Source organism: Podarcis erhardii (assembly GCF_964252035.2).
Source record: "Podarcis erhardii genome assembly, chromosome: 8".
NCBI classification, from domain to species: Eukaryota; Metazoa; Chordata; class Lepidosauria; order Squamata; family Lacertidae; genus Podarcis; species Podarcis erhardii.
Genome location: NC_138499.1, coordinates 63,182,991 through 63,208,852, shown reverse-complemented (window position 1 = coordinate 63,208,852; position 25,862 = coordinate 63,182,991). Strand labels below are relative to the sequence as shown.

Here is a 25,862-nt window from a genome sequence, read left to right as displayed (position 1 = left end):
GAACAAAAGGGAGGGGGGGAATAAGAAAAAAAAATGAAGGCAGGCAGGCAACAGCATTTCTGAATATAACCCTCAGAGGGCAATCTGGATGTGATGAGAAGTTGGCTGCTGAAAGCTGCAAACCAGTAACCCCGGCAGAATGAAAACTAAGTCATTGTGACCCTGCCAGCAACCCAGCCACCGCTTTTCCATATTTCTTCCTCCCCGCTTCTTGTTTGTAGAGTCAAAATGGAGTTGAGGCCAATTACCTTTCTCATATATATGTATATTCCTTGACAAATGGAAGTATGCTAAGTTAAATGTTGCAGATCATGCTTTGCTTCTCCCTTTGTGACCCCCGCCCACACCTAGCTGAGCGCAGTACGTGGGTTGCTGCATCTCCTTCTGCCTTTCATGGCAAATTCCTAAAGCGGGGAGGTGTTTTGAGCAGAAAAACGCCAATCAAGAGAAGCCTTAAGCAGAGGCAATTGGCACACTGCCCCACCTCAAGCATGGGCTTTCCCCCATTTAGGATTTTTTGGGGTTTTTTTAACATCAGTGTTGTGCCTAATGTAGCATTTGGTGACTTTTTCTGTTGGCACAAATATTTACGTTCGCACGGTGAAACTTCCCCTCCCACCCCATAAACCTGTTCTGGGAGTTTCCCCAACCCTTCAGAGCAGATTTGGGAAGGGCACAGGGCACACACAGGGGAAGGCAGGGGAAGTTCCTTTACACAAGCGTAAATCCTTGCACTGATGGAAGTAGCATACTGGATACTATCATATTTTTTGTGATAGCTTCCAGCTAAATAATGCAAGCTTAATTTTAGAATAGGAACATTTCTAGTTGAAAAGGAATATCAGTGACTTAATGACTCGCATTGTGAGCTTAATGCAGAAGAAAATACAGTGGTACCTCGGGTTAAGTACTTAATTCGTTCTGGAGGTCCGTTTTTAACCTGAAACTGTTCTTAACCTGAAGCACCACATTAGCTAATGGGGCCTCCCGCTGCTGCCACGCCGCCGCTACACGATTTTTGTTCTCATCCTGAAGCAAAGTTCTTAACCCGAGGTACTATTTCTGGGTTAGCGGAGTCTGTAACCTGAAGCGTATGTAACCTGAAGCGTATGTAACCCAAGGTACTACTGTAATCTCATAGCCATAAAAGAATGGTAATAAGGTTCAAGAAAGTGAGCACGTTATAAAGATTTTGCTCTTGGTCACTAGAAAGCCTTTGCAATTAAAAGAGTTTTAGCCAATATTCCTTGCTAATTTCCAGTTTGTGTGTAGTCATGACAACCAGAAACATGCAGCTTTGAACTTAAGAATCTGCTGTTTCTGTTTTAAGCTACTTTGATGCTTGGCTGAGTGGTGCAATTATGACAATGTGGACGTTAAAACGGCATGGTGTTTTTTTGTTTTATACTATGCAATTTTTTTAGCTCTGATGGGCTCCATTAAACCACACAAGTAAGGAGGTTTGCCTCTGGAGGATGGTGACATCAACAGCTGTGATACCTTGACTTTTCTCCATGGTTGACAGCAAGTCCTTCTCCAAAGAGCTATGCAACTTTCAGCTTCCGATACTCCTACTTGCTTGCTATTCTTAGCAAACCCCATTTCTGCAATCAGTGACTTAGTGCAAAGCTTTTATATTGTTTCTAGTTGTGGAGGAAATTTCTTTTCTTCTCGCCTACTCTTTTCCCCTTCTTCTACCTTTTAGACAAACACTTGTAGTTATTACCGCACACTTTTTTATCCAGGCAGTTATACTGTGATTGCTAAACACTGAGAGATGTTCTGTTTGATATTCTGTTTGCTGTCAAATGTGACTATCTACCGGTACATACAAGGCAAAGAGCCCTTCCCTTCTTGTTCTTTTCATTCCAGATGCTAATGCTGCTGGAGGGTTGGAAGGGGGGCTTTGGAATTTGAATCCCCCCTGTTCACAAAGCCCAGCCCCCTTTAAATTGTGGGTCAGCTCAAAAATGGGGCTTGCCATTGCCTATTCTTGCAGATCATTCCTGTAAGGGAGCATGGGAATTGTAGTTCCTTCTGTCTGGAAAATCGACAAAAGCTATTACGGTAATTAACAGAGCCTTGTAGCACAGTGACAGAGCATCTGATTCATATAAGGAAGGATAGCTCAGTTGTTTAAGGCATGGTGCTGATTATGCCAAGGTTGCAAGTTCGATCCTTATATGGGACAGCTGCATATTCCTGAATTGCAGGGGTTGGACTAGATGATCCTCAGGATCTCTTCCTACTCTACAATTCTAGGAAGGTCCTATTTCCATCCCTGGCATCTCCAGGGAGGGCTGGAAGACATTTGTGTCTGAATCCCTAGGAAGTCACTGCCTGGCTTTGTTACCAGGACTGAGCTAGATGGACCAATGATGGACTCAGCACGCAGAAGGTTCCTCTGCTCCTATGACTGCCCAGTAGCATAGGTGCAATAAAACAATTCATTTTATTTTCCACCCATGTTACCTAAATTTCCATTTTCACTGCTGCTGCACACTGGGACGACATCTTCATCAAGCTATCTGCAGGGACCTCATGGTCTCGTTCCCGGGCAGTCATTCCCAGTTCAAACCCTATCAGCATAATATATGAAATTAAGAATTTTTGTGCCAACTTTACATTAGTTTGCATTGGATTGCATTTGCCATTTTACTGCCCATTCGCTGACTTTGGTGAGGTCCTTTCAGAGCTCTTCAAAATAATGCTTTGTTTTAACGGCCTTGAGCAACTAAGTGCCATCAGCAAATTTATCTGTAATGCAGGCATATTTCGACTGTGTACTAAAGATCTGATCATCAATTTCTTCAACTGACCAGTGTAAAAGTGATTCAGTTTTTACCCACCAGGAAGTTTTGTTGGAGTCAAGGACTATTTTTCCATTTATCTTTTCGCCCATTTATTCTCTTAACACCTTGCGCTGTGATTTATAAAAGTGACGTTTCACTACTATGGGCATCCTGCGGATAGACGGAGACCACCAGCTGATTTCACATACATAATTAAAAGACTCTGGTACTGAGCTGATTTTGCTGGGTGGAATTTAAGCCACTGACCTCAGTGTGAACCTTACTATATAGCCATGCTGCATCACATGCCAAACTGACAAAAACTTTCTCGCTATTTCCAAGTCATCTGTGTGCTATTCAGCTCCTATCCTGTGAGTCACATGTAATAAGCAAAATGATTGTCTCTAAATTTTTGTAGCATTTTGATAATACTGAGCTTGAAGGACTGACCAGGGTAAGGCAGATTCCAAGGTTATTTTAGTCATATTTGGGTTCTGCCTCAGTCAGGTTGCCTGCACATATTCTCCAAGTCCTTAGCAACTAAGTCCTCATGCTACAGGAACGTTAGAGGAACCATAGTGCATAAAAAAGTCACTTCAAGTCCAACAGTGGACTATAATAATTGAAAGGGAAAAGCGTAAGGTGGAATTTGGTGGCATTCACCACCAGAATTGACGATGAGATAAGGAGCTATCCATCTTCACACTGTCTGGGACTTCCCAAAACAGGTTCACATGTGAGTGCATGCCACAAATGCACCAATTTGCCTGTAGTATTGTTTTAATCTAAATTTGCTTTACTTTGGTTAATGCTCCACAGAAGAAAGACTTAGAAGATGGCAGATATGTGTCTCTAGAGCAGCAGTCTTGTTGATAAGAAGAATTCTGTTGGCTAGAGAATAGTTGTCAGGATTTTTGAGCTGGGGATGGTTGGTTGCAAGTTTAACACTAGGCTCTGTTGGTATTCCAAATGCAACAAAGCCTTCTGTTCCAGCATCACATTAGCCTCCGTTCTTCCTTCACACAAAATTACTCTCTTGCAAAGGCAGATGTGTGTGTGGGGGGATTAATCTAGGCGGTGCTACAAAATGAATTTCCCCTTTCAAATCAGCAGCAGAAACTCAGTAGGATTTTGATCACACTGAATAAAAAGCCGTCCATGCTCAACTGCCAGCACTTTTCAGGTGACAAAGGACAGGAATATACAGTATCTCAGCAAATGCCTGTTCCCAAATGAGGTATTGTGAAAGTTACAGTGGGCAGCATTTATAGGAAATAATAAGCAGGCATGGGAAAGGTTAAGCAACCCCGCCCCACTCCCTAGCCAGATTTCATCTGCAACTTTTCTCTCACCCCTACACTTGCATGCAAAGCAAGTGCAAGGTTGGAAAACCATGACTTGGGTCGTGGTAATTGAATCGTCAAGATTTATGGAAGGGCTACTTCCACAAATGGAATGGCTTCTGGTCCAATGGAAGCTTTTGCAAAGCGGAGGGGAGAGGTGGTTTTTGCTGACTCCTCCTTCCACATGCAGTGTGGATTTTCAGGGGGTACAAGGGTGTTGAAGTGCTTTCACCCCTTCCGTTTATAAGACCGAAGGGCACCCTTTTCCACCAGAAGGATCCCTTGGGCAGATCTCTGGATCCAGCCTTCTGTGTTTGTCTTGTAATGCATATGGTTCTGCCCTAAAGCCCTTTTTTGCTAATATTTCTTTATTTCTTTTCAATTTTTTAACAAATTAGCAACCAACTAATTCAAATTTATTGCAAATTTTAAAATTGGCTTCCCACTCCGCTTTCAAGATGCTTCTCTTCCCTCCCTTACTTGCTTCTCAATGTTAACATAATTTTCCTAATTCCATTTCAATACATAGAATACATAACACATTTTATCATTCATTCCTCCCCCCCCCCTTCTTAATTTCCCATCGGCTATATATATATTTCAATTCCTCCTTAGGCTTTTATTTAACAGGTTTTGCCCTAAAGTCTTAACCCTAATATAATCCTGTCGAGGAGTCTTGCCAAAGCAGCTTGTAACTTGTAACCTAACTTGTGACCATCAACGTAAGAAGGTTGCCGTGTCTGTAGTGGAATTTACCCGTACAGGAAAAGCTGGCATGGTTCTGCTTTAGATAATAGATCCCACGTTTCTTTCTCCCTGCGGAACTTGGAAGGCAGAAAGCACAGCTACCATAAGTAATATTGGCAAGCACTAAGCATTTAATGTCCGTGCTGCAAATACCTTTCTCCGACGCTGTTCTCTTTGGCACATTCTGAAATGCAGAATATTTTATGTAAATTGAAAGGCACTTTGATGAGAAATAATAGATAGTGAGTAAATTAAATCTCTGGTTTAAATGGAGTCCAGTTTATGCTAGCGAGGCGTCCGCTAGCTACAGTGACATGACTGGAGCAGAGTGTTGAGAAAGAAAAAGCAATTAATCAGGTGACATTAGAAGGCCTTGTACTTTATCTGTGGCTGGTTATAGACCCAGATCTGATTAGAGACAACTGAGTGCCTGGAGGAACTAGACATTGTGCGCTGGGGGAGATCAATGGCTACTAAAAGAAAGAGAACAGGTTGTCACAGCCAATAATGCTTTTGTCATTCTCAAGAGTTCTGGGGGGGGGTGTATATGCTTACATAGAATACCTACTTCATCAAGGTTTTCTCAGGACTGGGAATCCTCAGGATTGGTAGCCAAATGGCTGCTCTGTCCGGCCCCCAGAACTCTTCCTGGCCATGCCCCTCCCCAGTCCGCTTCTTGAAGGCTTTTGTCTGGCTAGATTGTGTCCTTGAAAGTTGATGGTGCTACTTGCTTGCCTGGATGGAGAATGGTTTGCCCATAAACCTCTGATTTATAATTTATGTAGGTACAGTTGACATCCCTTCCTCCATTTGCTTCTGCCTCTGGTTCTTCCAGAGGTATGTGGCCTCCTGAAAATTCCCCGCAAGGGAATGTGGCCTCCAGTCTCCAAAAGGTTCCCCACGGTTGAGCTCAAAAGTCACTAAAACTGGGGAGAGGGGAAATTTCTACAAGTAATTTTTGATTGTTTCTTCTCCCCTTACCAGGTCCACTGAGCATAAATAAAACAATGTGAAAGATGGTTAATAAACTCAGAAACCCACCACAGATGCCACTGAACTCGGATGTAATGGGAGGTTGCCATTTTTATAGAGCACATTTTTTGTTTTCCCCAGAGTGAGTGAGGGAAATGAGGTGGACTTGGAAAGACTGCCTTCTCAGAACCCATCTAGCAGGCATGTCCGCTTCGGGGGCCTAATCCGGCCTGCCAGTCGGTTTAATCTGGCCCCTTTAAAAAAAGGTCAACAACTTTCATTGGCTCTTGGGTTGGCCCTCACGGCCCTTCACTTCATCAAATCTGGCCCTCTTTGAAAAAAGTTTGGACACCACTGCCATATAGCATGCTCCTCTAATATTGACCAGATTGTTAATATCAAAGTCTGAGAAAGATTTCAGCACTAATGGCTCTGCTTAGATTAGAATTTTCTTGTCAATCTCCATTTATTTCATACTGAGCTTCCTGGTCAACTGGCTTTAATCTACACAATTAACAATGCATAACAGTTCACACACACACACACACACACACACACACACACACCATGCTCTGCAAACCAACCAACATAAATAAATAAACCTAAACTCTCAAGAGCAAAAATTAACAAATATATTATTGGAGGTGATGTTTTCACTGATAGCATCACAGAAATTGTTTCTCAACTGAATATATTCACATTTGGCTTTTAAAAATGTGATTAAATCACTTTTTATAGGTGGTGGGAGAACAGAGGGACCTAACCATCTTTGTTTTATGCTGCTTTAGATTTTTTTGTGCTTAGCTCAGATTGTGCTGCATTCTCCTTTCCAATGACTTTTTCATCTCAGTGCTCAGACAGGAACTTAATATGCGTGGTGCCTCATGATTAAAAAGTAATAGAAAGACAAATGAATAAGACCTAATAAACACCTGGTTACTTTGGCAACAGAACCAACACATCCTCCTTCTAAATCAACAGCTGAATGACCTGTGCCTTTGCATCCCGTCAATGCAACCCTACTCTCCTAAACTGTAACATCTGGTGATTAATTAAAGGAATGTTGCTAAGTGTTCAGCATGGAGCTAGACATATGGATGCCAAGGCAAGATCATCAGGGTCAAGCAGACAGAAGAGTAGTGGTAGAACTGTAAAGAGAGAATATCTGTACAGCCGTCTAGTCTATACACTGCTGCTTTGGTTAGTTTCACTCTTATTCATGAGTAGAATACAATGCAAAACCAAACTATACATAACATATATCACTGATCTCAATATTTTCATCCCTTTGGTAATACGCAGAGTTTGTGTTGTGTTATAGCTTCCAACAGGTCTGCTTTGAGCTAAGATGGGAACCCAGCTGCAAAATTCACTCCTTGCATTTATGGAACAAACGTCACCTCCAAATCAGCCTCGGGCCACCCTCCAGCAACTACATGAGACAGAGGCAACCATCTGTCCCTGTCCTGTTCACCTGCTAAGCTATACTAATGCGCTAATCTATACCATGTTAACATATACACCAGGCTTCTTCTACTTCGGCCCTCCAGATGTTTTTGGCCTCTACAACTCCCATGATCCCTAGCTAACAGGACCAGTGGTCAGGGATGATGGGAATTGTAGTCTCAAAACATCTGGAGGGCCGAGGTTGAGGAAGCCTGATATAGACTAACGGTCAGTGTCACCGGCATTTGCCCCTCCCCTTAGTGCAATCCTCAGTCAATCCAATTTGTTACTTCCTCATATCTACAACTAATGTTTGGTGATTTTCTGCATCCACAGAAAATGATGAATACTGTCTTGCAGTCATATGGAATTTGGATATAAACACTACAAACATTCAGTGTGATTTAGGTCCAGCCCTATCATTGGGCAGAGTGAGGTAACTGCCTGAGGCAGTAGGTGGTTGGGGTGTGGGGCTGGTATTGCACCTCAGCAAATTAATAAATCAAGGTGCGTCAGGTGGTCAGATTTGCTGCTGTTCTTCCTAAGCCATTCCCTTCTATTGGAGGACAGAGCTTTGTATACTACATGGCATGTCCTACCCCTCCAGCAAGCCTGCTGCCTCAGATTTGGTGCAGGGTGCTACCCCATCACCAGTGTTGAATTAAGATTCACCTGCCAAGTCCAGTTGGCTTCCATATGTGAAGTGGGAAGGGACACCATCTTGTCAAGCAGCAAAATGTCATTTGGCTCTTCACTTCAAGGGGGCTTACTCTTGGGTAAGTGTGCAAAGAATTGCAGCAGAATCTGGTACCAGAACTACCAGAATCTGGTAGTTCCACGAGTCTAAATGAAAGCATTTGATAGCAGGCATTCCAAGCGTGATTTGCAATAAGATATTAATAGCACAAAAGGGTACAGTATTTAGAAGGGTACATCAGATATAATATAACACCTTCTTACACTATAACTTTCTGAATTGGCAATTTCTAATACTTAAAGTGGAATTATTAGGGAAATTTCCAGTTCAGGGTTTCATCAAGTAGCTAATTAACTTTATGGCAAGCGGCATTCTAGCACAGTATAGCTTCATAGCAATTAAGACTGATGGAACTATTAGTATGGTTCATCCACAATAATTTAGAAACCATAGATTCTTAGAATTTATATAATGGCTCAGTTAATGAAACAGGCATTTGTGCTTCTGTTTGACATGCTAGATACTTTCTAAGGAGGATAAAACTATATATTTTTTCCCTTCGAACTTTTTTTCAGTCCATGCAAACAGTAATTCTCATGCAGTAATTCTCATGGTGGTGTAACTAGAGGAGAAAATCAAGGTCCAAAGGTCTGTTCACATATGAAGTTCATGGGGGATATTGGGACTGTTTCAGAGCCAATTCCAGTAGCGACACATGGGATTGGGTGGAACAACAGAGGCGCCTTCTTGACACCAGCATCACTGCATCTTGCCTAGATGGCATGGGGCGGGGCAGGGCAGCTGCAAGGTCAGGGCTGCACAGATGCCCTGGCAGAAGCACCAGGCATTGAACCTGGTCTTTTCTGTATGCTAGGCATGTGCTGTACCACTGAGTGACCATCCCTCCTCTGATGCTTTGGGCTTGAAAGAAAATGGGTTTGTACCCAGAAGCAGATGGAGTACAATATGTGAACTGGATCTTGGAAGACTAGGTAGATATGGAAAGCTCCTCCATGCAACAACAACAACAACAACAACAACAACAACAACAACAACAACAACAACAGACTTCTAAAATCCTTATTCACCCTTTCTCCAAGGGTGGATCCTTATATAACCAAAATGGCACACTGTCCATGCTCAGTGGGGTAGTATCAGTAGGCTTGGAGGAACCACAAGGTTTGCAGAAGTACAGTGGTACCTCGGGTTACAGACGCTTCAGGTTACAGACTCCGCTAACCCAGAAATAGTACCTCAGGTTAAGAACTTTGCTTCAGGATGAGAACAGAAGTCGCACGCTGGCACCACAGCAGCAGCGGGAGGTCCCATTAGCTAAAGTGGTACCTCAGGTTAAGAACAGTTTCAGGTTAAGAACGGACCTCCGGAATGAATTAAGTTCTTAACCCGAGGTACAACTGTACCAAAATATCTATGTGGGGGGGCTAGTTTGGGAGAAGGGAGGATCAGCTCATTGAGGACTGGACATATATGCAGGGGCATATAATGCTGACTAAATAGGGGTGGAAATGGGTGGGATGGAATGGCATATACTGGAAAAGAGCATTGTGGATTGGAGCTATCCACATTGCACTTGTATAAATTGAATTGGCTGGGGAGAAGGTTAGACTGGAGCATTTCTATCTAACTACCAGTTTTCAACATGCAAATTATTTAATTCTGTTATATTTTACTGCTGGGGGAGTGTTTAGTCATGGACACCATCCTTTATGAGTCTGTCCAGAAACAGGTTTGCCACCTCACCTCCTGCTTATGAGTCCTGTGCCTGGAATCCCATACATATTAACTCAGGAGTAAGTCCCATTGAAACCAATGCAAACCTACTCCTGAGTAAAAAGAAAACAACAAGCGGTAATTGTCCGCCTGTGGGCAATCTTTCCTTTTTCATTTAATTAATGTACGGTGCCTAGCATCTGAGGTGCTTTATAAATAATAAATACTGATATATTAACATAAGGTTGGGCTGCCTGTTTTGGATTTCAGCTCATTGGGAGCCTTGGGCTAGCTATTGTCATTTTACCCAAGCCAAGCAATGCATTGAGGGTAAACCTGAGATCAAGATATGTTGTAATCTTCCATAAGCTCATGGGAAAGAAGAAGAAAAAAGGAAGAAATCTAAATTAATGGATAAAATACTTCAGGCATTATTATTCAACATTTATTGCTCCAGTACAGAAATCCCTGTAGAGAAAACTCAACTCCTGACCTCTGGGCAATACGTCAGCTTATGTTTAGCTGGATAGGAAGTTGCCACAAAATCAAGGTATTTGATCAAGCCATCACACATGGCCTGCATACAATTTGGACTCTGGAGCAGCCACATTTGCAAGAGATGCCTTTTGATCTACTCATAGGTCTTGTTATGTTGATCCTGGAGAATAAAATGGAGCTCTTTCTATATGACAGTGGCTAAGGTTGCTAGATGCTGGAGCTGTTTGCTCAAATTCAAAAATCTGGTTTTAGGCTTCTTTCAACATGCTGCTATTTAGAATCTAATAGTGGCACTCTTTGGCTCAGTACCTCCAGATACTTTCAGTGTCTTCGTGAATGGCTTGCAGTACTGATTTTCTACCAACAAAATCATGTCCAGTGCTGATTGGGAATTCTAAGAAAAAGAAAATGGTGCCATTTTGAAACCAATCATTAAAAACAGTGCCCCTTTGAGAGTTTCAGTCCAGCATCTTGGTTCAAAACTGCATCAAATTGTCTCCAAACATAGATTGAGAACATGCTCCTTGATCGTGGGAACCATCATGAAAAAAAAATGGTAATGATATCTGAAGAGCTGTCCAAATGCATAATGAACAACAAATGCATAATGAACAACAGCAAAAACAACAGCAACAACCCTCTCCAAAATATAGAGTAGATGCAGGTGGGTGAAATGCAGTGAAGAGTAGCCTGTTACTCAGGTGTTGTCATGACAAATGACATGGGGACCTTGCAATGCACAGCAGAGGCCTGTGATGAGGACAAGGTTCATGCTACTTCCTAGGGCAAGGGAATCAAAAGTTCCAACAGTGCTATTCAGAACCCTCCTGGCTAGAGGATACAGCTCTGGCTCCATCCTCTGACAAAGAGGATCAGCTCCCCACAGCGCCTCTATATCTCCAGTCTCACACAAGTCAAAGACTGAAAAATAAGGTGAGGCACTTTAACCACCTAGCAAGCTACTCCAAAGAAGCAGAGACTCTCAGACTCCAGGTATTCAGTTGACTGCAAGCTCTCTATAAGAGAGACATTTTCCTGCTTAGGAAACTAACCTTTCATGATGCAGAGGCTCTTTGGAGCTGTCCAGGGTCCTGTTATTGTTTGACCTGACTTTGCCCGCTTCCTCTGTGAGACTCCAGCTCCCATGTAACTGGACTGGTGCAATTATTGCAGTGGTTCTTCCACCCCCATCTTGGGTTTACCCTTAGCTCCCATCTTGGGTTTACGCTTTCAATTCAGGGATCGCTTCCACAAGTTGAGACGGGGCAAAAAATGTTGTGGGAGGAAATTTTCCTTATTCAACTCTTAATGAGATCATGGAAGCATTTGCTGACTCTTTTTAAGGACCCAGAGGTCTTCTGAAAACATGTGTAGTGAAAGAAAAAAAATGGCATGTTAATTCAAGCAGAAAGGATGATATTCTATATATAAAAGGCGCTTGACAAAATGCAAGGCTATCTATAGTATTGGCAAGCTTAGCCATGTTCCAGAAGTTGTGATTCTGTTAATCTTTCTCTCCACTAAGTCGTGATGATACGAGTGTGATTCAGAAGTCATTTTAGCTGCTGAATACTCCTGGGAGTTTTGAAATAAGTAACACCTACACAGCCTTATGATTGACACTGCAACTACCTTAGATAATACTTTGATAAGTTGCACTAAGAACAAGCACGTCAACAGGCTTGAATTCAAAGTACTGATAATTTAATAATGCACAGCCTTTTTTTGGAGCACCCCCCCACTACACACACACACACACACACACACACACACACTGTACATGAAAATTTCCACATATGAAGGCAGTGCTCTCTAACATAATTTATATTTTGAATCAATCTTGGGCCAACATAGCCTCTGTAAACAGTCTTGGCCTCAGTGCTGGCTGGGGCTGATGAGAGTTGTAGTCCAACACATCTGTGGGGCATCAGGTTGGCCAAGGCTGCTCTATAGCTTAAAAGCTGCCAATCCCAAATCTTCAGAGCCTTATACCTCTTTGCAAAAAAAAACAACAAACACACACACACACACACACACACACACACACACACACACCAAAAAAAGTGCTTCCCAGTTCCCCAACCCCATACAGGGTGCCCTGTCCCACTTTGGCAACTCCACTGCCAGCCATATGCTCTTCAGCTTCACCTTTTCTTGACTGCCACATTTTCCTTTGCTCTCCCTTTATACCTTGTGCGGTTGACGTTGTAGGATGAGCTATGTATTTGCAAACATTTCATTTGAATCGTATTATCAGGTAACAGCTAATGGTTCTCTCAATGCAAAAATCTTAAATAAGAACCAGAAGAATTTTTATTTGTGCATGAATAGGGCAGGTGGGTGTGGCTTGGCTGAAATGGACTTGTAGCCCAAATGGAGAATCACAGAATTGTAGAGTTGGAAGGGAACACAAGGTTCATCTAGTCCAACCCCCTGCATGCAGGAATCTTTTGCCCAATGTGGGACTTGAATCCATGATCCTGATATTAATTATTATTATTATTTATTTATTTATTTATTTATTTATTTATTTATTTATTTGTACCCTGCCCATCTGGCTGGGTTTCCCCAGCCACTCTGGGCGGCTTCCAACAAAGATTAAGAATACATTGAAATGTCACACATTAAAAACTTCCCTGAACAGGGCTGCCTTCAGATGTCTTCTGAATGTTTATCTCTTTGACATCTGATGCAAGGGTGTTCCACAGGGCGGGTGCCACTACCAAGAAGGCCCTCTGCCTGGTTCCCTGTAGCTTTGCTTCTCGCAGTGAGGGAACTGCCAGAAGGCCCTCGGCGCTGGACCTCAGTGTCCAGGCAGAACGATGGGGATGGACACGCTCCTTCGGGTATACTGGGCTGAGGCCATTTAGGGTTTTAAAGGTCAACACCAACACTTTGAATTGTGTTCGGAAACGTCTCATGCTCTTAACAACTGAGAGAGAGGGCCTGATTAGACTGGTGGCTGGGGTTCCCTGCTGCTGAAGAGAATACCTCAATGAGTTGCAGGCTCATATGGGAGAAGATGGTCCCTGAACATTTACAAATGTTTTAAAATGGACAATTTAACAATGCCTTGCTGAAATTGTTTTTTCAACCCTCTCAGTATGATTTTGGTCACACAGATGGTGCTGTCCTTTCCCCAGTTCTCATCCCTTTTCTTTATCTGCTGCCATGCCTGGGAGCTGATCTGAGCTGCGAAAGGCTGATCTCTGTGAGAACTCTGAGCATAGTAGCAGGCATTAAATCTTCTGCTGGTCTCATTAGTGTCTGGAATGGTGTTATTGTGTCATAATAACTTTTCATGCATGTGGGATATTTGTAGCCTCATTTACACATCCCCTCCTCCCAAATCTGTAGTATAGTGGTACTCCATGGATATCATTTAGAGTTTCTAGCATGTGGGGGGGGGGAGGAATTATTATCATATTTTAGTTCTAAATATGCATAAATGCTACATTAAAGTGCCATCATTTATCGGGCTACAGTCAAGCTTGAATTGTTGCTTCCATTATTTCCAGAGATTGAGAATTTAACTGAAAATTCTCTTTGGGCATAATTTTGGCAGGTGATGTAGCATAAGGCATCACCAACCCAGAGGGTGAATGTTCATTTATCCTTTTATTCTGAAGGAAGCATTGGGTTAGTCTTGTTAGTCAAAGAAGCAGGTCTGTAGACATGAATAAAAGCCAACCAGAAACGTGTTCGAATCCTAAAACTCCCGGCATCAGCGCATGAGTACTAGAGCTAGGACATAAGAATCGCTGTTCCAACAGCATGTCACAATAAGATTAATCCATTCAATGTAGTTAGCACATCCATTAACATCAATGAGTGCTTAACTTTCATTGGATTATGCCCAGTATTCTAACTGTATATCCTCGATTTATGTAATGCCGTCCCTTCTTAAATGTCAGAGAATGCTACAGATTATATCACACAGGGGGGTAGGAATATACTTCTCTAGTACTGAAAAGTGAATGGATTGAGAAATACAAATCTAAAATACATTTCTGTCCAAAAGTGATATATTATGCTTTATTTTTTGTTGCAATAAGGTACAATGAAATAAAATCTAGGGTTTTTTAAGAAGGGGTTTTTTATGGTTTTTAATAGCATTTTTAATTCTGATTGCCAATCAAACACCTTGCAAGCAGGCCGCTTGCCAATATATTGATCACAAATACAAGCAATCCAGATAAAGTACTACATATTTTTATATATAGGATGTGCAAAAACAAGTTTGAAGCATAAACAAAAAGAGATTGTAATACAATTGGAAGAAAGTTAGGGGTTTGTAGCCAATGTTAGTCAATTTCAGAGCAGGCCCACTGAAATTGATGGACAGGGACTTAGATTTATTAATTTCAATGGGTTTACTTTGAGAAGAACCTACATGGATAAAAATCCAGTGTTTCCAAATTCATGTGATTCGCAACACATTAGTCAGACCTCAATTGCCTAATTATCTTAAAATGGATTTGAGATTCCATTTCACAGAGCTTTCACAGTATGTTGTCCAGTGACTAGGGTACTTGACTTCAAGCAGGTTTATGGGTTAAGTAACTCCCGGCGACTCCCAAATAAACAACTCACCAGACTGTAGAATTCAGGAAATGAGACTAACCCGCAGTTCCCAGAACTGAGAGCCATTGAGCGCCATAACCCTGATTGCAGGTTTCCAACCAAACCAGGCCTTAGTGTTCATGTGCATGCATGTTGACGAATGTACACCAGGCTACTGGTAACGCGTCTGCAGAGCGAAAGGTGCTAGATCATGAAGAATGGAGACTCTGGGCACAGGTGTGCATGCTAGAATTTTTGGGGAAAGACATTCCCCAAAATGTGGTGGAAGATGTTGTTTTTAAACTGCATCTGCAAGCTCTGGGCAACAGTTGTGCTTCATATGCCATAAGAACAAAAAAAAAGAGCCTGCTGGATCAGTGGCTCATTTAGATCAACAGCCTGTTCTCACAGTGGCCTATGGTAAGCCCCCAAACTGGACCTGAATGCAACAGCACTGTCCCTCCTGTAGTTTCCAACAGCTCATGTTCAGAAGAATATTGCCTCTTGGCAGTGAAGGTAGAACAGAGCCATAGGGGTTAAAAATCACTGGCAGCCTTATTCTCCATCAGTACTTCATATGTGATAATATACGCATTTTCGTGGATACAGAGGTTCTGTTTTGTGTGAGACAAAGGAAATTGGTCTCTGCCATGAATTGTCTTGGATGGAGAGATGAGCCAAATCACTGACTTTTAGAAGGTTATTCCTGCACCTTTTCCCTTGCTGCTCAGCAAAGGTGCACAATGGGACACTCCTCCTGTGTCTTATTTGGTGACACACAACTTTACATCAGGCACAACTCCTCTTAATGCATCTAACTGGCACAGGGAGATTTGGATGCTAGATTTTCCCAGGGCAAGAGCACCCCCATGTGAGTGGGAAATAAGGAAAGGGGGGGGGGAGTTTGAAGCCACCCCACCTTGTAGCTTGCCAGCTTTCGGTGGTTTCCAAAACCTTTCATTTGTGCATGGGAACAAGGTTATGGTTCATCTTTATAGTACATGTAGTTCTGTTATAATGAATGGCTTTTGTTTTTGTGATACTGACAACAATAATGAATATGGTGACTTGATCTTGATATGATAACACCAGCAATAATATTTCAAATGCTTGGGGCTTTTTAAAACCATGTATTTTGCCTGACCTTGCACTAGAATTATCTTCTCAGGGATCCAAGTGGATCCATTTGACAGAATTTTAAAAGCTGCCTTGAGCATGTTGATATTCAAATCATAATATATGTACAGTGTTAAAAAAAGGAAACATATAATGGGTTGGGGGGGATAGTCTGCTTACCACTCAGTCAATTTCTTTTTAGCTTGCTTTAACGACTCAACTGGAAAACTTAAGGTAATAATTATAATATTGCTGCAATAGAAAGCATGGGAAAAATTGATACCCATATTCATATAATTCTCTCAGTTTACAGGTGTTCAAAAGGAGATAGAAATTGAGCATTTTGTAGGAGGTTCGGCAGCTGCTTTCAAAAGAGAATATTATAGTTTAGTTAACCCCTGGAAGGTCAAGCGAAAATTCAACTCTGAATTTAGGGGTGTTAAAGTGAGAACTAACAACAGTAAAAGAGAGAGAGAGAAAAAATAGGGTTTTTCACTAATAGGAAATAAATCCTGCACTCTATGGCTGATCCAGGTTTATATGTTCAGATTACACATACACACACAACTTGCATGTTATGCAAAATAATTCATAGTTGTACCCAATGCTAGTCCTACTCAAAGTAAACACACTGAAATTAAAGACCCTACAGTAGTCATGCCTATGAACTTCAATAGGTCTACTCTGAATAGGACTAGCATTGGAAACAGCCCATTTTTAAAGGGTTTCCCTCACCATTAAGTAATTGCAACAAGCAGCCGCTCATTAGAGGAAAATGGAGTCAGAGGAGGTAGGATTGAATCCTGCCTCCTTACAATTAAGTGCCGCCTGAAAGGAAAACTGCCAGGGAAGGAGATGAGGAGGTAGATTAAAATACATCAACCAATGTCGTCCTCTTATTGGTGTGCTCCAGTCCCCTTCTCTCCCTCCTTCCTAGAAAATATGTCTGACTCTTAAATTTTGCAGCAAAGTTTGCATCCTTGCATTTAGTATGTGAATCAGCAGGAAAGAGGCACTTGCTTTTCTGATTGGCAGCCATGATAATCTGTACAAAGAAGGTGCTTAAATAATAATAATACGACATTTGGGGGGGAAAGCAAAAAAACACAAAAGCCTTCCTTTGTATGGATAATTCTAACCTGATTTGAGGGGGCTGAGATTGCAAGCAGTACATTGTGCAATTTTATGTATTGTTCCCTTTTTCTTACTGTACTACCAAGCACTGCTGTTATGTAGAAGGGAGAGAGCGTAAGAAGGTTCTTTCCTTTGAAATGTTAACAAGCAATTGAACTGTAAATAGCATGTGTTTGTATATGTGTGTATTTATGCAAAGTGTTTGCTTTTCTGTGTTTCTGTTTTTAAAAATGACAAATCTTTCATTCTGTGAGCTATCAAAAGCCCCCTTTACACCAGTTAAGATTAGACTTTCATCTTTGTACTGGAGGCATCTGTCATTTGGAAGAAGCAAAGCCATATTGCAAAGTAGCAATTGCACAGTTGAGTTTGCCTGCTGGCAATCCTAATTTTTTTTATTCACTTAGAGCATGAGGATTTTCTACCATATCCTCCCAAACTCTTAATTATCAATAGATTGATTAAACCCTTTAAGCAGTTGAATCCAACTAGTAAAACACTGAGAGGATTAGGCAATATAGCAAGGCAAAATCACAGTGCAAAGTAAAAGCATCTTATATCATTTGCTATCATTGTGGAAAACTTTTGCCTGAAGGTCAGTACTGCACTTGGTGTTTGTGGATAAGATGGTAGTTAGCAGTGCTTGAAATCTGCCCCAGAGAAATCCATACCTTAATCTGTTCATGCAAAACCAGAAAAAAGGTTCTATTCATAATGCTTGGGACAGAGATAATAGCATCATAGAATTGTTATTCTTGGGAGAAAAGTGATAACAAACCTAGACAGCATCTTAAAAAGCAGAGACATCACCTTGCTGACTAAAGCTATGGTTTTCCCAGTTGTGATGTATGGAAGTGAGAGCTGGACCATAAGGAAGGCTGATCGCAGAAGAGTTGATACTTTTGAATTGTGGTTCTGGAGGAGACTGTTGAGAGTCCCTTGGACTGCAAGAAGATCAAACCTATCCATTCTTAAGGAAATGAGCCCTGAGTGCTCACTGGAAGGACAGATCGTGAAGCTGAGGCTCCAATACTTTGGCCACCTCATGAGAAGAGAAGACTCCCTGGAAAAGACCCTGATGAAGGGAAAGATGGAGGGCACAAGGAGAAGGGTACAACAGAGGTACAACAAGATTGCTGGACAGTGTTCTCGAAGCTACTAACATGAGTTTGACCAAACTGCAGGAGGCAGTGGAAGACAGGAGTGCCTGGTGTGCTCTGGTCCATGGGGTCACGAAGAGTCGGACACGACTAAACAACTAAACAACAAAAAAGGAACCCTAAGGGTCATCTAATTCAATCTCCTACAATGCAATGCAAGAATCTTAGCTAAAGAATCCCTGGCAGATGGTCATCCAACCTGTGTATAAAAACCTCCCATAAAGGAGAGTCCATAATCTTCCAAGGCAAACCATTCCACTGTCAAAGAGCTCTTACTGTCAGAAAGTTATTCCTAATGTTTAATTGGATTTGAATACATCGGTTCAAGTCCTAACCTCTGGATCAACAGAAAACAAGCTTGTTCCATCTTCCATGTGATAGCCATTCAGATATCTGAAGATGGCGATCATATCACCTCTCAATCTTCTCTTTTTCAGGCTAAACATATGCAATTCCCTCAACCATTCGTCATAATGCATGGTTTCCAAAATGCTTTATCATCAACTGAAATTAGACAGAATCATTAATGTTCTATGTGCTCGTTGGGAATGAGTTTTGTGTACATTGGGATCACACTGTAGCATGGGATATGTGGTCCTTAATGCAGAAACACGGATTGCTAATCATGCATTATTTGTTGCATATGTACATTTGATAGGGCATGGTATTTGTAGTGTTTATAATATGTTTGGAGTTTACATAAACTGACAGGAAAGGGAAAATTGAAGAATTTGATGATACTATGATGCTTGACAATCCTTCATATTTGTGTGGTACATTTCAAAGTGCTTCACAGTAATATTATCAACTATCCTGCAGGGTAGGCCAGTAATGCTTCACATGGTGGAGGTGAGGTAGCAGTAGCTTACATTCTCATTTAGAGAATTTGTGTTTGAGATAAGATTTGAACCAGGTTTTCATAGCTGCCCTAGAAGAGCTTGCAAAGTGAAACCTTACAGGAAAATGCTTGCAACTGGTGTATTTGAGGGGGGGGGGGGAGAGAGAGAACTGCAATTTATAAACAAAACCATCTAGTGTGCTTTCCCCACAGTGGGAATGTTTGTTATGCTGGTGGGTGACACAGTACTGATTCTGAAGTCCTAAGTAACGTAGAGAATTCAGGCAGGTCTCCAGCCCAAGCATATAGCTTTTCATTCCTACTTTGTTCTCTTTGACAAATTGAGGACAAATCATTGGGTTTGTCTCCAATTATTATTTTATTGCCAGCTACTGAACTTCTCATTAATATCGGGAACCTCTTGCTGTGAAGACCTGCTATAATTTTAGAAAACGTCAAATGAATTAAATTTCAGCAATTCTTACACCAGAATTGGTTTCCATCTATGGCAGGTGACAAATGGTACCTCTGAGTTTTTGCACACACAGAGTTCAGAATTCATTAATATCACTTGAAAATTTTCACAGTATAATAGGTACTATTTCTGTGTAAAACAGCTCATTTCACATATCTGTTAAGATTTTAATTATGTTGAAAAAGTACACGCGCGCGCGCGCACGGGATGTTCTTCCTCCATTTAAGAAATGAGAATTTGGTAACATGGAATAGGATGCATTTCTCATAGCTAAATCCTTCTGGATTTATTTATAAATATCCTTCCTGCTGCACTAAGAAGATGCTTAGCAAGCATGGAAGACGAAGCCTTGCTTTGACACTACATTTGGTGGAAATTGCATTAACATGAATGAATCAAAATGCTCCAAAGACAGGAAATTGGAAATAAATGTGAGTTCATACATGCGTTAACGATGTGGCGGCTTCACTTATTAACTGATGCATTAATAACTGATTGTCTGACAGTGGGAAATTACTTGCATCTGTTGTTTCAGGCGGGGGTCTTCAAATAGGAATCCTATAGGAAGTGAGGAGGCACTTCCAATGTGCTCCTTCATGGCTGATGCCAACCAGTTGTTCAACTATGTGCATTTTACACAAAGGGTTAATCTATTTACATATGCAAATTCGAATAGGCATAGGTGAACCTGTCAGTTTCCGTTTCCTTCTGTTTCTCATTTTTCTAGTCTTAAGTTCAGTTTGCCACATTTCCATCAAGTTTGTAAAAAAAAAAAAAAAGATTAATGAAAATTAATGAAAATTTCTTAGCATTTTACCATGCATCTGTCTTAATCTACCCATTGTGGTCCCAGTTGCAGGCCCATCTTCCCCACCCTTGGCTTCTAGACAGAGACATCCACCAAGACCCCTTTAATGGTGAACCCTGAATATGCCACAGGTTCCACAAAGGGTGATACACCAATTCACCCAAACTTCTGATGGCTAGGATTCCACCCAATGCCGTAACCCCCAAAAGTTGTGATATTTTGCTATGGGGAAGGCAAAACCTGCAAACGGGGCCAGTCTGTTTGCAGGCAAATTCCTTCCTGGCTCTGCATATGGCAACCATTAGTAACCATAGCAAGGTCAGGCAGTGCAGGAAAGAAAAACAAGGTTAAACAGACGAGAACCTAGGGAATATAACAAGGTTAAACCAGCAACCTGGAAAGAAAAACACGTTTAAAATACACCATAAAGGATTGACCTGGAATGTAATAATATTGCTAATGATATGGGAGGGAGGGTGGGCCTGCTCTTCTGCTGACTGCGCTGAGAGAGCCAGGAGTGACTGGCTTTTATGCATCGCTGGCTGACTGGGGATGGGTGCAGCCAATGGCCGGTCAGCCAGCGAGGCACTTTGGTACATGTTGGGTTCATTGGAGAACGGCACCATAAAATTCAAATTTTGAAAGATGGCTGCATTTCAGTTCACAAATGGTATAAATTAGGCAGGCTTGCGTTGAAACGCAAACCAAACCAGGTTGCTCCTCCATCCCGACTTTTGAGTAAAGAACATTTATAGGCTCCAGCTGTCCAAGTACTTCCTCTTGGGTTAATGTACTGTCCCATCCCTTTAGTTCTTTCCAGTCTTCAGTGACCTGGTCCGAAACCCAATTGTTCTAAGTATGCTTCACACTTAATGATGCATTAAATTGAATGTGTTGTTTGCAGCCCAGCAATGGGAGCCTTTCTCCCCTTATACTAATTGCAGTGTGATGGCAGAAGGGTTAAAACCTCACTGCAGTGCTGGTGGAAATGGATAAAGGGATGCCTAGGATAAAGGGATGGGGGAAATCCCCTGAAATTACTGCAAGCAACACATTTAATCTAACGTGCAATTAGGCACTCTGAACTGCAGCTGACACTCTGGAACTTTCTACATCAGTTTCAGTGTACAGTGGTACCTTGGATTAAGTACTTAATTCGTTCCGGAGGTCCGTTCTTAACCTGAAACTGTTCTTAACCTGAAGCACCACTTTAGCTAATAGGGCTTCCTGCTGCTGCCGCGCCGCCAGAGCACAATTTCTGTTCTCAACCTGAAGCAAATTTCTTAACCTGAAGCACTATTTCTGGGTTAGCGGAGTCTGTAACCTGAAGTGTATGTAACTTGAAGCATATGTAACCCAAGGTGCCACTGTATTTAAAGGATAAGCCCACACTGGAGTTAATTGGCAAAAACAATGAACAAAAACAATGAAACCCAACTATTATAATATCATGGTGCTTTAGAGGCACACAAGGGGCTTCAGTAGTCGGAAGTGTGCATTCTCACACAGAACAGGAGCCGTCATTGTCAAGGCCCACAGCTTTACTAAAGCATCATAAAACTTATCTTCAAATGTCATGAGTGAGCTAGCATGGATGAAAATGTTTTGCATGCATAGCAAACCAAACAGAAGCCCTGTTTCTTGTCAAAGTACAATCCAATCCAATAATTGTCTGCTGGTGCTTGTGAAACCGTTGTTTTGAATCCTCTTTTTTTGTGCCATTTTGGATCAGGTCAGATTTTGAAAGAAACTTCCTGGGTTGCCTTTGAAACATTGACATCTCCTATATTTGAATCCTGTGGCGTCTTGAAATTAGACCGACACAAACCAGTTCCTACTATCTGTAAACTCTGATCAATAGCTTGATCAAAACAAAAGCTCATACCAAGAACTAACTTTGTTGGTCTTTAAGGTGCTACTGGAAGGAATTTTTTTTATTTTGTTTTGACTATGGCAGACCAACACGGCTACCTATCTGTAACAATAGCTTGATGTTACAGATGAAGAGAACAGATCATTATACTTCTGGTAAGTTTATATTTCCAAACGGCAAATATAGGTAGCTGACCTTAGGATATGGCTGAGAGACAATGATTACATAAGTGGAATATAAAAAAAAAAAGAAGCACATTTTTTGGCCTTATTTTTTATACTAGAGCTTTCATTTTCATCAGAATTTCTTTGTGGCCTTTACAATGAAGAAAACCGTTGACTGATGCCCAGTGTTAATGGAAGCAAAATTATACATTAATGGGAGACAGAGTTTCAAGCTGTTGAAACAAGCTCGACAGCCTTGGATAGAAAATGCTGTATCTCCAGAACAGCATTTAACAGCACAGGTTTGGCAGTGAATGGATACCTGCAGTGACATCCAAATACGTTGACCTTGAAGGGCCACCTCTTAGAGTGAGGGAACGATTTAGTGACTTGGCACACAAGGCTTGGGCTTGTTTTATTTTTTTTGCAACTGTAATTGCTTGTCATTGTGGTAACTGCCCACTCAGAAAGGTAGGGGAATAATTATGCATGGAATGGTGGGCAGCCAGTGGCATTTTAATTACTGTGTTGTGATCAAATCTGAACCAGCAGCATTGGAAGTTCTTATTAACTTTAGTCAAGATTTTGGACTTTGGTTTCTGGCCTAATCCTACAAAGAGTGAGTGTCAATTAATGCACATTACACAGGGTGTTTCGCGTTTGGTTTGGTTTTCCCAAGTGAGCAGCCACTTTCTTCCCAATCTTTTTTCATTTCCTCTTTTAAGGGCAACTATCAGTCCCCTCTGCCTTTCCTTGAACGAAGGGGGAAAGCTTTCAGAGCAGAAATGGAAAATAAACATGCCAGTATTATTTCCTCCTCCCTTCTCTGAAATTGCCTTGACAGGAAAACAAACAAGCCATGAGAATTATTGCATAAAAATCTAGGAGGTGTCGGTTCAGTTTGCTCAAATTATATTCTGCCTGACCTTTACCCATCATACTTTTCCTTCTCCCTGTATTAGCTGCATGAGGACCATTGCTAAAGTATGAAATGAATCAAGGCGAGGCAGGGAAGGGATGCAAAATTGCTTCAAATGAGGGGTTTGAAGTTGGTTAAAATAAGAGCAGATGGATTTGTTTGGTTGGGTAACCTGCAGCCCTCCAAATGCTGTTGGACTCCAGTTCCCATCAGCCCCAACCAGCATGGTCAATGGTCAGGGATGATGGGAGCTGTAATACAACAACATTGTGGAGGAAAGGGACGAATCCTGGTTTAAGATCTTTTAAAATGTTGCCTGTTTTATGGACAGCCACACTGGAAGCCTGGAGCATTGAGACCTTTTGAGAAAGCTATGATACTAGTAGTTGCTAGGCAACCACTAATATTCCCTCACCGCTAGTGTAAATGATAACAGCAGGTGAGTTTTGGATGGGGGAGGCAATTTGAAATTAGTGTCTCAGACCTCAATGTTTCCGTGGGTAAAGCAAGCCAAATTCCCATCTAGACAAACACTCTGCCCTCACAGTACACAACTAACTGTCCATGGGAAACCTGCAAGCAGACCTGAGCACCACAGCATTGTCCCCACTTGCAAGTCCTAGAAGCTGGTATTCAGAGGCATACTGCCTCTGATAGTGGAAACAGAACATAGCCATTTTAGCTAATAGCCACCATTAATTTGCCTAACCCTCTTTTAAAGCTACCCCTCCTTGCCTGGAAAGAGCTCCTGGCTTCATCCTCTGGCATCCAGGATAGCCACAAAAGACAAAATGCATTATCAACAAAGGGGATTTTTTAAAAGGACCCTGATTAGCATAATATTTGCATGTGCTAAGCCATATGTACAGGTCCAAATTTAGGATTAACTACTGCTGTTTAAATAGGAATGCAATGCAACTCACTGTAGTAAAGAAGACCGTGACCAGGTGACATTCTGGGTGCCTGCTCAGCCTGCCATCCAGATGCTAACCAAGTGCTGAGGGACAATGTCAAGTCTTACCTCCTTGTGGTTCTTTATCTTTACACCAGACTTGGAGAGGGCTGCACTTCAAATAGACATAGAGGACGCATTCAAGTGGAGGACTGTTCAAAGACAGTAGATGACTTCCCTTTGTAGGGCACATGGTGACCCTACTGGCATTTGCAAGTCAGGCTTGGGAAGTTCCCTGCCTGAAACCCTGGAGAGCTTTGTCAGTAGTTTTCAACTTTATCAGACCTAGGACCCCTTTTTAGACCCATGCATTTAGAAGACCCATTTCTACTACTTCTTTTTGTATGGATGTATTTGTATGGATGTAGTGCAGCTGTTGTGACCCACCTTAAGTCAGGTTGCAGTCCATTAGTGGGTCCCACCCCATCAGTTGAGGTGGTATAAACAATATGGAGCAAAATGGACCAAGAATACGTTATGAAGCATATGAAGTGGCGTCCTGTGTTCTTATGCAATTGGCCATTGATTGACCTTCAGTGGAATAATGGTTCAAAGTGTTTGGCTGTTAACCAGAAGGTTGGTGGTTCAAGCCCACCCAGCAACTTCTGTGGGCAGGATTCCTGCACTGCAGTGGGTTGGACTTTGTGGTCCCTTCCATCTCTACAATTCTATGACTCTATGATTTATTCTTCTTTCAGAATCTTCACTGGCACACTTAAATGAGAGGATAACTACATTATAATTGGCCAAGTAAATAAAGAGAAAAGATTAATGTGCAGGGAAATCAAAACTTATCAGGAAGTCATTAGGGAGTTTAAATATTATTATTTTTTGTTCTCTTATGAAATCAACTGGATAAAATACCACTGTTGTCTAGCTCTGCCCTCTAAGGAATTGGGAAAGGAAAGGGCCCTATATTATTTTCTTATAGATAGACTAAAGGAGAAAGAATTAAATCTTGACAAGTCGGTTTTATTACTGGGAGGAGGTACATCTCAGCTCTGGTTGCCTTACATTATACTTACACTGGCAAAACTCAGAGATAGCACTGCAGAATTAATCATAGGGTATTTCAACCAGCTAATCATATCTTTAATGCATAAAACAATTAACTACTACTTTTCAGGGATCATATGAAGCATTAAATCTGACTTCACATTTAATTTCAGTTAACTAAGAATAGTGTATGGGAAATACATACCCTCCAACATTTCTCCAATGAAACGTCCTAAGGAATGATCCCATTCTGGGATCAAATCAGAAACCGGGACGGCTTCTCTAAATCAGGGATGTCCCTGGAAAATAGGGACACTTGTTGGGTCTGGAAATATTTCTAGGCCTTCAATACTTCTTGTAACTTAAAAAAGGAAAATAATTTGCTTTTGGACCCTGAGATGAATTGCTTTTTTGACGTAACAGCTGAGGGCAGGGCAAGACAAAGGCAGAGAGAGTGTGAGACAACAAAGCAGGTCCATCTTGCCTTGCTTTGCAGAAAGCAGGTAGGTGCTCCCATGAACTGACTGAACTCCTTGCCAATGGATGCTCAGCTAGTCCTACCCATAATGCACTTCCACAAACAGGAAAATGCATTTCAATGAGACAGGCCTTTGGCCTATAAGCTAATTTTTAAGCAT

At 41.6% G+C, this 25,862-nt stretch overlaps 1 protein-coding gene across 4 annotated transcripts in view; it reads left to right on the top strand.

Moving 5' to 3' along the window:
* The window catches only part of PHACTR1 (phosphatase and actin regulator 1), a 250,771-nt gene that overhangs the window by 52,512 nt on the left and 172,397 nt on the right, over nucleotides 1–25,862 (top strand). The window lies entirely within an intron of this gene.